We start from the raw sequence: 12,364 nt of genomic DNA on the forward strand, positions 1-12,364 counted from the left end.
TTCTAACGTTCTCCGCATGTGGTAAAGCTTTCTGCTTGTCTGGACAATCCATAGGCACCTTAAACTCAACATGCTTGGGCATGTTGGATCTCAAGATCTTTTCCCCTAAACCCTCCCCTTTTTCCAACTTCCCTATTACTGTTGAAGACCCCACCATCTTCCCAGTGATCCATGCTTATAACCTAAGTGTTCTGAGAGTCCTCACTCTCACCCCCCCCACATCCAATCTTGTTATTTCTAACTTCACAAACTCTCACACATGTTCCCTCCTTCCTCAGTACCACTTCCTAGTTTCCTGACTTCCTCCAAGACTTAGCTCAAATTCCACTTTCTGCAGAAGTCCTTCTCCCATTCCTTCCCCCAACCCCATGCTACTGCCTTCCCTTGGAGATTCCCTTCTATCTATTCTGTATATAACTTGTATTTTCATAATGGTTTACAGATTGTATCCTCCATTAGAATATAAGCTTCCTGAGGGCAGGGACCATGGTTTGTTTGTGGTTTTTTGCGGGGAGGGGATGGGGTTGCATTCATGTCCCCATCACTGTGCCCAGTGTCTGCTGCATAGAAAGCATTTAACAAATGCTTGTTGACTGAGTCTATGAGAGCAGCAATGTTGGTATAACAGCTCAAGTTTGTATGTGTCCTTTGGCCCTTTAGGAGTGGAAGAGGAGAAAGGTCTAAGTATCATACTGGCCTTTACTGGAATGTGACTTCAGTGGAAATTGTGTGTTTCAAAGCCATGAGTTTTCTTCCTTGTGTTTGCCCCACTCCCGTACTTGAGCTGCTGACTTCCAGGATATATTCTGTACAGTATTTCAAACTCTTGGCCTTGTCTGTAATTCCATTCCATTTCCTGATGTAGTAAGTCTGTTGCTGGCTGCTTCTGGGGATTCTTTGTTCACATTCTCCTTTGAAGTATCCATATTAGCTATTTTCTTTTGTCATTTCTAATTTTTTTTAGCTTAAAAAAAATTCTTGGGGCAGCTAGGTGGCACAGTGGATAAAGCACCAGCCCTGGATTCAGGAGGACCAGAGTTCAAATTCAGCCTCAGACACTTGACATTTAACTAGTTGTGTGACCCTGGGCATGTCACTTAACCTTCATTGCCCCGCCCCCCCCCATTCACTCTTGATTATTCTCCTGTGATTTTGTTTTCTTTTCTCTAGATGTTAATTTCATCAAATGATTTTCCCCAATGCCAATTTTTACTTAAGTTATTTGAATGTACTATTCCTCTATTCGAAGATATTGTTATTTAGTCGTTTCAGTCATGTTTAACTCTTTGTGACCCCATTTGGGGTTTTCTTGGCAAAGATCCTGGGGTAGTTTGCCATTTCCTTCTCCAGCGGATTTTACAGATGAGGAAACTTGAGGCAAACAGGGTGAAGTGACTTGCCCAGAGTCATAAGCTAGTGTCTGAGGCTGGATTTGACTTCAGGCCCAGCTCTCTACACATTCTTGGTGCCCCCGGCTGCCTTCTTTTGAAGATAGCTCTCACAATGTCTCCTGTTCCCCTCCTCCCCACATCTCTGGTGCTTCTGATACTTTAGCTGATTTAGTTACTCTATTGCATTTTTTACAAGTTTGTTTGATAAACAGAGTTTTCTTGAGTGTCTTTGTCGGGAAAATTTCTAAGTCCGACAGAGGAACAGAAACAAGAAAATCTCCAAGTCATAGAAAATAGGTTTATTGAGAGAAGGCCTCACAATAAAGCCAGTCAGTCAGGGGTTAGACCTGAAAGACCCTGAGTGACAAAATCAACAGGTTTTTATAGCCCTCCAGAGCTTGAATGCTTCTGTACAATACTAATGAAAAGTATCTAAAATGAAAGCATCTTCTTAGGAAATAGAGAAACTGCCCACGTGACAAATGTCAGCATTTTCCAATACTCATATCAGCCTTCTTGTGGAAACAGGGTCATAATTCTGTTGCCTGACCCCTTCTAATCAAGTATATCCTAGTGAGCTGCATGACCCTCTTGAGTCAAGCATAACACTTGTGGTTTCTAAAATATAGTATTGCTGACTATTGTATCTTGTGATATTACTTAATGCTTGACATTAGAAAGCATTGTCTGACATTATTAAGTAGTAAGAAGAGACACTTAATCTACTAATACAATTAAAACAAGATATCTAAATAGAATAAATCACAATTTTCAGTTAATATGCTGATTATTATCATAATTAAATCACTTTAAACTATATTAAATCTCTTATAACTAAGGGGTGGGGAAAATCTTCCTCACACCTTTAGCCACTTGTTTTCTTTTGTGTTTCTATTTTTGGGGGGTTTAAGGGGCGAGGTGGGCGAAGCATTTCCAGCAGCCTAAATGGGCATCTTTCCCATCCAGTCTAACCTAATAAGCCTTTATTGAGTGCCTACTATATGCAAGCATTGTGCTAGGCAAAATACAGTCTTTGCTTTGCCCACAAGGTCACATTCTTTTGTTCTGTCAGAACCTTAAATGATATACATGGCTGGTGGCAGCTAGGTGGCACAGTGGATAGAGCACTGGCCCTGGATTCAGGAGGACCTGAGTTCAAATCCAGCCTCAGACACTTAACACTTACTAGCTGTGTGATTCTGGGCAAGTCACTTAACCCTCATTGCCCTGCTCCCCCCCCCCAAATATTATATGCATGGCCAAGACCTGATCCATGATTTCCTTTTCAATCAATAAAATGCATTTACTAAGTGCTTACTATGTGTCTGGCACTGTACTAGGCAGTGGAGATACACGAACAATAAGAGTAAAGTCCCTTCCCCCAAGGAGCTTAAATTTTGCCTGCTCTTGTTGCTTCTTTTTGTCCATGGGGCTTCTATTCTTTTAGACATTCAGGCATGAAACCTTGGTGTTACCTTTGACTCCTTCCCCTTGTTCCCCCTTACTTTACATATCCAACTAGCTGACAAGTCTTATTGATGATACAGTCACAGTTTCTCTCATCTGTTCCTTTCTTACCATCCCAATAGCTGCCCCGCCCCATCCAACCAAAACATGGCCATATTGATTTTCCCAATGCACAGATCCAATTCCTTCACTCCACTGTTTCTCCTTAGCTTAGCACCTTGGACCTCCATGTTCTGTGTCCAATGTTCTTTGGCAGCTTTCTCTCCCAATATCCCCTTCTTTCACAGGCTATTTTTTAGATGAATGGTGTCAAACTCAGAAAGGGAAGGCCACTAGACTTTATATAAGAATCCCTGCAGGTAGTATACTGACTTGGAAGAACACATGTTAACATCATCTATGTTTTATTGTATTTTAATTTTATTAAATATTTCCCAATTACATGTTGGCATGTCTGACGCCTCTGTTTCAGACAACTGGACTCTTTCAACTCCCTCAACTCCCCCCAACTCCTCACATCTTCCACCTTCCTCCCAACCATGGTCTAGCTCTGCTGCTAAAATTCTACTGGTCCTTCAAGACCCTGCTGAGACGTTCCTTCCTCCTGGTTCACATTTCACAGGCTCATAGATTTAGAACTAGATTACACCTTAGAGGTCAGAGTCCAGTCCCCACATGTTACAGAAGAAAAAAACTGAGGCACAGAGAGGTGAAGTAAATTTTCCCAGGGTCCCTAGATAGTATCTGAAGCAGGATTTGAACCCAGGTCCTCCTGACTCCATGCCCAGTGCCCTATCCACTATACCATGTTGCCTCTCAGAAGTGACATCTTCTTCCTCAGAACACTGATAGCACTTAGCTTTTACCTCTTTTGTATAGTAAAAATCTACTTTATATTATTGCTGTTCATATACATTACCTCAGGGGCAGCTAGGTGGCACAGTGGATAAAGCACCAGCCCTGGATTCAGAAAGACCTGAGTTCAAATCCGACCTCAGATGCTTGACACTTGCTAGCTGTATGACCCTGGGCAAGTCACTTAACCCTCATTGCCCTGCAAAAAATAATAATTATTATTACACTAGAAACTCTTTAAAGGAAAGGAACTTGCCTTAATTTACTTATTTTTTCTTTTTAAAAAAATTTGACTTTTATTTGTTTTGTTTTTTTGTTTGTGGGGCAATGAGGGTCAAGTGACTTGCCCAAGGTCACACAGCTAGTGTCAAGTGTCTGAGGTCGGATTTGAACTCAGGTCCTCCTGAATTCAGGGCTGGTGCTTTATCCACTGAGCCACCTAGCTGCCCCCAATTTACTTTTGTCTCCCTTAGTTCCTAGCTTTGTAGAGAATGAGTACTTGATAAAACTTAGTTGAATGTATCATAATAACTAGTTACTCATATTTAGCCATGATGGTGAGGCAGAGGATTTCATTCTTGCCTTTATGATCTCAAACAGGAAGTTTTCTGGACCTGTCTCCTGTACTAAAACAAAGCCAGCCCTGCGGCCTCCCCCCGCCCCCAACCCTAACCAGCCAGTCAACACACATTTATTAAACATTTGTGAAGTGTCACTTAGTACACGGGGGTACACAGAAAGGCAGAAAAGCAAGGTCAAGCAAGGCTTCTGCCCTCCAGGAAGGGTTTTGGTAATGACTTCAGGACACATATAGCAACCAATAGGGTCTCCATAGCCTAGGCATTCTAGAACAGATTTCTTTTCTCTTCTCTACAACTTAAAATAGGCAGAAAGGGTAAACAATTAGTTGATTGTTGAAACTTCCCCATAAGCCTGTATGACTGGGGATCATGAAGATTGGTTCGTAATCTGGTACTAATACTAGTGATAGGATAGGTTAGGACTCACAGTAGCTGCTTTTGATCTTAAGTAAAGATTGCAGTTGGACAGCAGGCATTTTCTTTTCTTTTTTTTGCTTGTGGGGCAATGAGGGTTAAGTGACTTTCCCAGGGTCACACAGCTAGTTAAGTGTCAAGTGTCTGAGGCTGGATTTGAACTCAGGTTCTCCTGAATCCAGGGCTGGTGCTTTATCCATTGCACCACTTATCTGCCCGCAGGCATTTTCAAAATAGGGATTTGCATTATAAATAAAACTAAAAACAATTTGACAAAACAATGAGAAAAAAAGAAAATGAAAATGCTGGTAGGTTTTTTGGAAGGGCATTGGGAGCTGACTGCTACTATCTATTGACTGTCTCATCTGCAAAATGAGTTGGAGAAAGAAATGGTAGATTGCTCCAGTATCTTTGCCAAGAAAACTCCTAATGGGGTCACAAAGAGTCGGACATGACTAAAACGATTCAACAATAAAATCGATTGGCTCACTGATTTGTTGCCCTTGCTATTTAGTGTAACTCAACTGAAAAGTGAAATGTGGTTGGCTTGATTTGGGGCAACTTTGGGTCAAATGTTATTGTGCAACCCTGAAGAGCAATCAAGGCAGTTCTGGGGCTCCTGGGAACCAGGGCTTCTCAGCTTTGATATGTGATTTTGGCACGATGAGGTTATACAAACACGGCCCAAATTATGACAACCTATTTGGGCTGTTAGATGACCTTTCCATAATTCATTCTTGAATTTTGGTTCAGCCCTGATTTTTTTTTTTTTGAGTGGTGGTAGGGTGCGGGGTGGTGGAGATAAGGGGAAACAGAAAATAATGACTTCATCGCATTTCCCCCTTCCCAGAATATACTAGAAGGGAGGGAGCCTACTTTATGAGAATTTTTCAAGTTCTTTACACATCACAGTCAACAAACCCTCCTTCAGTTTCTTATCATCCAATTTCTCTTTGCTTCTCTTTGGGTTCTCATGGCCTTTGGCTCCTAAATCTCAGGCTTGGTACATGCTCATCACATTCTGGCTGCCTCTTAATACAGCTGATTGCAAGTAATCTCAAGAGGCAGGACAAGCTGAAAATAGAAATAGGTTTGAGGATGATTTCTATCAATTTCTTTTTTTTTTAGTGAGGCAATTGGGGTTAAGTGACTTGCCCAGGGTCACACAGCTACTTAAGTGTTAAGTGTCTGAGGTCACATTTGAACTCAGGTCCTCCTGACTCCAGGGCCAGTGCTTTATCCACTGCGCCACCTAGCTGCCCCTATCAATTTCTGAACAGTTTTACAGCTCATTATTCACATCTGAAATCACTTTCATGAAATAGAGGACAAAGGATGGTCTTTCACCACATACTTTGGGATGCCACTGGTCCAAGGCAGAATTTTACGTTGGCTGGATCAGGGAGCTGAGTAGACAAGGCCTTTCTTACATAATCTGCAAGGAAAAAAGCAGTGGTGTATGGGCAGCTAGTTCCTAGCATTTGAGTTGGGCTATTCAGGGGGCAAGAGACTTATTTTAGAATTTTCTAGGACATCATCTCCATTTATTCCCAACTCTTTATAACTGGAAGCCAACCTGAGCACATGCCCAAAGCCTTTTCCAGATAGCAGTAAAGGCCTGGATTTTGAGCTTTCTGTTCTCACTTGATTTGGGGTTGGTTTCCTTTTAAATTATCTTATATACTAGGTTTGCATTAATTGGAGAATGGCTGAACAAACTATGGTAAATAGATCCAATGGAACATCATTAAACAATGAGAAGTGCCAAGTCCAAGGAATTCAGGGAAATCCAGGAAGACTCATCTGGACTGAAGCAGGGTGAAATGGGAACACAGAGGGTAATAAAAACCAGGATCACACTAATATAAACAAGGGGAACCCTCAAAGGAAGGGAATTTCTTTTTACCTTAAATGTAATTTTTTTTCGGGGCAATGAGGGACACAGCTAGTAAGTGTCAAGTGTCTGAGGTTGGACTAGAACTCAGGTCTTCCTGAATCCAGGGCCAGTGCTTTATCCACTGTGCCACCTAGCTGCCCCTTACAAATAAAATTTCTAATGACTGATCTTAGTGTCAGAGAACAGAAAATAAAACCTGCCTCTTTCCTGTCAGGAGAGAGGCCCACCATGGGAGCCAAGTGTCACAGACCGTCACTGATTGGCTATTTTTGCTGACTAGGCTTTGCTATGAGATTTCCAGTTCAATGTTAGTGGAGGGATTGGGAAAAGAAGCACCATATCTGTAAGTGACAAACAAAAGGCAACAGGAACACCTCCAAAACAGTTTTTAATTGACTTTCCAAAGACCTGAGAGCTTTATGTCAGAACAGGCAAGTGCTGTCTATTTCTATGACGTAGATGACACATACTGTAATCACTATCAAACATAGCATCTTTGCTGGCACTCTAAACAACATACAAGAATTCATTTGCTATTGACATCAAAATACATCATGATATTTGGACTCTTCTAGAAGCAACATACTGTCTTGCCAATGTTGCTCCTTTCTTGCCTTTCTGGACATTTTCTTGCTCCAACTGAGCAAGCAGCTTCGGCTCAATTAATTTATTATTTTACCTTATTAGATACAGAGTAGTACATTCTAAGTAGTTTTCCACAAGACACATTCTAGTTACATAGGCTACAAACAAAGTGAACACAAGCTGGTTCTAGAAAATCTTACAGCTGATAATTGACCATCAAGAAGAGTAAAAGACTGATTAGCATAATATCTCATATACAGTAGCACTTAATGTTTGTTCAATCAATTATTGAAATACAAAGGGAGACAGAGCTGGGGAACACAGTTCAGGGACAATAGCAGAAACCACAATCTAACAAGTTGTCCCTTGGCCTTCAGCTGAAACAAAAGCAACGACTTCCCTGGGCCCCACTCCAAGGCAAAAAGGACATAACACATCTTGATTAGGGGTACACACAAATGCGGGGGGAAATTTATTTTTAATTCACATAAAACATACAAATTAAACGGACGCCTCCCCCCTCCCCCCATAATGAACCAAACCCCGACAATCAGGACAAGCAGATTTTTACTTCTGGTGGAGGTGTCAGATACCCTCTGCCCACCACCATTTAAGATCATTCAAGTGTTGGGATACAAAAACTTCTGATTCTGTATTCTTCTCCATAATTATGAAATTGGACATGCAGTATTTCGGTCAAGCTTTCTTTAAACCTGCAATAACAAGTGGGGAGAATTGGTTAATGAGGAAATGGCCCCGAGATCACACCAGATTACAAGGAGCAGGCTTCTAAGGGTAGAAAGGGGGAGGCTTGGCCTCAGGAGACTAAGCCACCTGTTATTTGCAAGAGTGGAGGCATCCTCTCACAAGTAAGTAGAACAGAGGAAACTCTTACAGAAGCTTAGGGGAGTTAGCCCCAGGCCAATTCATAGGAAGTACTGATTGGAGGGGGAGGGGCTTCTGCTCTCAACCATAGTTTTTTCCTGTGGTTTTTCAATTGCAAAGATTCTTTCTCCCAGTAAGTACCTAACCTAACTATAGTAGAAGGTACCTAATAGCTTAAATCTTCAAAGAAAGACCAGCAGGTGTCAGAAAATGGGCCCACCCAATCTTTGGAACCCGAGGAACTCCACCAGTGCCATTCCTCAGAGCAACTATTCACTGAAGGCCAGACTTAGTATTAGCTGGGGCAGGAAAAACCACACTTGTGGCTTATGACAAACTAAGATTTATGTCATATCTTGACTGCTATGCTTCCAAGGGTGGTTAGGGGCTTGAAAACTTTTTGGAAGAATGCTCACGTGGTGCCTCCCAGGGGTATCCAAATCCAGTCTCCAAAGACCCCCAATATGTTTGCACATAGAGCGTTAGAGACGTTCAGGTGGAAGGGAGCTCAGAGGCCATTTAGTTCAACTCCTTCACGTTGCAGATGAGGAAAATGAAGGCCAAAGTGAAGTGACTTGCCCAAGGTCACTTGCTACAAAAAATTCCTAAGTGGCAGAGGCAGATCTGATTCCAGAGCCAGAGCTGGTTTTCTGCAGTGCCTTGCCATGTAATTGGTCAGAGTCTGGAGCAGCAGCTGAACCCTTGCAGGATTTCAAATGAGCACTAAAGCCCCAGGTAGAAGCAAGGAAGGAGGACTGCAGGCCGGAAGCAACCACAGCAATTGCAACTTACCTGGGCCAGCCCAAGTCAGCCTCAAGAAGGCCTGGAATTGGCCAAAGAATTTACCAACTGAATGAGCCACCTGAGCACTCACCTTATGAGGCACAAGCACAGTTGATGGCAGCAACGATTACAATGGCACACAGCTGGCTGGGGTAGAGCTTAGCAGCAGAAGCCTGCTTTTGGTTGCAGATTCCGTGTACAAACTAGCCTACCCAACACCCTCAGCCCACTGCTACCAAGCAAAACTCTGAGGGGAATTATGTTCAAAAAACCAGGAGGTGCTGAAAGAATTCTCCTCCCCAAACTTCCAGCCACCATTTTTTTACATTGGAGACATGCTGTCCCTAGCAAAAAAAAAAAAAAAAAAAGAATCAAGTAGAAGACAGGGAGATTTCCTCTAGCTTAGGGAACAATTCCAATCCCATAAATTCATAGTCTATGCCTTTACTGAAGGGCAAAAAAGTCTGGTTCTGGTTGTTTGGAAAGCTGTTACTGGAATGGCCACAACAAACGAAAATGGGAGGTCACCCAGTAACAGCAACTGCCAGGAGGAAGCAGACTGCTAGGAATTCACATTTCAGTGAAAAGCAGAAATGTACAATTTAGGGCATTTTGAGAAGATGTTTGCATGTTAATAAAATGATAATTGTTTTGTCATCATTTGGGAGGCATTTCCTCATCTATAAAACCAGAACTGACTCTGAAATTCTGTAATTGCTGACATTTTTCTTTCTTTTTTTTTTTGTGGGGCAATGAGGGTTAAGTGACTTGCCCAGGGTCACATGGCTAGTAAGTGTCAAGTGTCCAAGGTTGGAATTGAACTCAGGTTCTCCTGAATCCAGGGCTGGTGCTCTATCCACTGCAGCGCCACCTAGCTGCCCCCCCCCCTGATTTTTCTAAAGCGCAGGTCCAACCACATTGCCAACTCAACTGCAGTGGCTCCCTGTTACCTCCAGGATCAAATACAAAATCCTCTGGCATTCAAAGCCCTTCATAACCTGTTTCCTCTTCCTCCCTCCCCCCAAATCCAATATCCTCTTCCATCGGCAACACTGACCTCCTGGTTCTTCCATGAGCAAGCTACTCCATCTCTTGGCTCTGGGCACTCTCTTTGGCTGTCCCCCATGCCTGAACCGCTCCCCCTCTTCAGCTCCGCCTGCTGAGCTCCCTGACTTCCTTTAAATCTCCACTAAAATCCTGCCTTCTCTAGAAAGCCTCCCCCAACCCCTCGGATAGTTCCTTCCCCCTTCTCAATTATTCCCACTTATCCTGTATATAACTTGTTTGTACATAGTTGTCTGCGTGTTGTCTCCCCCATCAGATTGTGGGCTCCTGGATGGGTAGAGACTGTCTCGTTGCCTTTCTTTGTATCGTCAGCACTTAGTACAGTGCCTGGCACACAGGAGACACTTAATAAATGTTTACAGACTGACTGATGTGGGGATCCATCTCACTGTGCAACAGTGCCAGGGACATATCACCTGACCATAGCAACCAGGAGATGGGCCCCAATGGTAGCAAAGCTCTGTGGAGGCAGCCAGGCCCGTGCTGGTGATTTAGGCTGTTATGGCTTGGGTAGGAACTGTCACAATTTTTGTTTGAGAACCCGGGGTGTGACCTTTGCAGTGAAAGAAGAGAACCTTAGCAGGGTAGAGTCAACCCAGCCCTGGAACAAAAAAGGTGACTTACTCTCCACTAAGTTACTGAATCTCAAAGATGCTGGAGATCAGAACCAACAACACAGAACACTTTCAAGGTGTGTCATGATGAGTTTATTTGGAAGATAAGTAGGACAAGGAGGAATGTGCAGCTAGCTACGCGTCAGACTGTGATAGATAACTCACTCTAAAAACTGTCAAGAGTTTACGGTTGATTTTTTTTTGCATCTTTTTTTTTTTTTTGCCAAATATTCTCCATTTTTTATTTAAAAATTTTTTTCCTTTTTAAACTTCTCTTGAGTCTTGTATGTTGAGATCGAATTTTCTATTCAGTTCTGGTCTTTTCATCAGGAAAGATTGAAAGTCCCCAATGTCATTAAATGTCCATCTTTTCCCCTGAAAGAAAATGCACATTTTTGCTGGGTAATAGATTCTCGGCTGCAATCCAAGCTCCTTTGCCTTCCGGAATATCATATTCCAAGCCTTGCGGTCCTTTAATGTTGAAGCTGCCAGGTCCTGAGCAATCCTGACTGTGGCTCCATGATATTTAAATTGCTTCTTTCTGGCTGCTTGGAGTATTTTCTCCTTCACCTGATAATTCTGGAATTTGGCTACAATATTCCTTGGAGTTTTCCTTTTGGGGTCTCTTTCAGGAGGTGATTGGTGGATTCTTTCAATGATGATTTTATCCTCTGATTCTATGATATCAGGGCAGTTCTCCTTAATAATTTCCTGGAATATGGTGTCTAGATTCTTTTTCTGGTCATGGCTTTCAAGCAGTCCAATGATTCTCAAATTGTCTCTCCTCAATCTGTTTTCCAGATCAGTTGTCTTTCCAATGAGGTATTTCACATTTTCTTCTATTTTTTCATTTTTTTTATTCTGCTTGACTGATTCCTGGTGTCTCATGGATTCCTTATCTTCCAACTGTCCCACTTTAATTTTTAAGGCCTTGTTTTCTTCAGTGAGATTTTGCACCTTTTTTTCCATTTGGCCAAGTGAATTTTTTAAGGCACTGTTTTCTTCAGTGAGATTATGCACCTTTTTTTCCATTTGGCCAAATGAATTTTTTAAGGCTTTGTTTTCTTCAGCTTCCTTTTCCAAGCTGCTGATTCTTTTTTCATAGTTTTCTTGTTTTGCTTTCATTTCTCTCCCCATTTTTTCTTCTACCACTAGCAATTGATTTTTTTTTTTGCTTTTTTTTTTTTTTTTTTTTTTTGCGCGGGGCAATGGGGGTTAAGTGACTTGCCCAGGATCACACAGCTGGTAAGTGTCAAGTGTCTGAGGCCGGATTTGAACTCAGGTACTCCTGAATCCAGGGCCGGTGCTTTATCCACTGCGCCACCTAGCCGCCCCCTAGCAATTGATTTTTAAAATCCTTTTTGAGCTCTTCCAGGAAGGCTTTCTGTTCTTGAGACCAATTCACCCTCCCTCATGAGGCTTCACATGTAGGCAATTTGAGGCTATTGTCCTCATCTGAGTTTGTGTTGGCTTCTTCCCTATTGATACAGAAGCTCTCAATGGAGAGGGCTCTTTTTTGCTTCTTACTCATTTTTGTAGCTTATTTATTTATTTTTTAAGTTGAGGTCTGCTCTGGGGGCACCAGGGTCCCTGTTTTGGGCTTCTTGTGCAGGGGTATAGGTGCTGTGTGACCAGGTTTTTACTCTGAGGCCTTTATGGTGTGTGGAGATCCCCCGCCCTGCACTTCCTGTATGATTGTGCTCGGCCAGCCAGGCGCCGGACCCCGGCGTCTGATTCCGCCTGACCCGTTCGTGGCCCTCTCGGCCGGTGCAGGTAGGTTTTTCCACTGTCCTTCTTGGCCACCAGATTTTTGAACCAGGTTCCAGG

At 42.6% G+C, this 12,364-nt stretch overlaps 1 protein-coding gene across 4 annotated transcripts in view; it reads right to left on the minus strand.

The window, feature by feature from the left end:
• Nucleotides 1–6,976: 6,976 nt before the first annotated feature.
• The window catches only part of CSTF2 (cleavage stimulation factor subunit 2), a 29,019-nt gene continuing 23,631 nt past the window's right edge, over nt 6,977–12,364 (minus strand). For all 4 annotated transcript variants that reach the window (XM_043974202.1, XM_043974201.1, XM_043974199.1 and 1 more), the window contains one exon: nt 6,977–7,903. The gene's annotated coding sequence lies outside the window, so the exon portion shown is untranslated. The remainder of the gene's footprint in view (nt 7,904–12,364) is intronic.

This window comes from Dromiciops gliroides, chromosome X (genome assembly GCF_019393635.1).
Source record: "Dromiciops gliroides isolate mDroGli1 chromosome X, mDroGli1.pri, whole genome shotgun sequence".
Classification (NCBI taxonomy): Eukaryota; Metazoa; Chordata; class Mammalia; order Microbiotheria; family Microbiotheriidae; genus Dromiciops; species Dromiciops gliroides.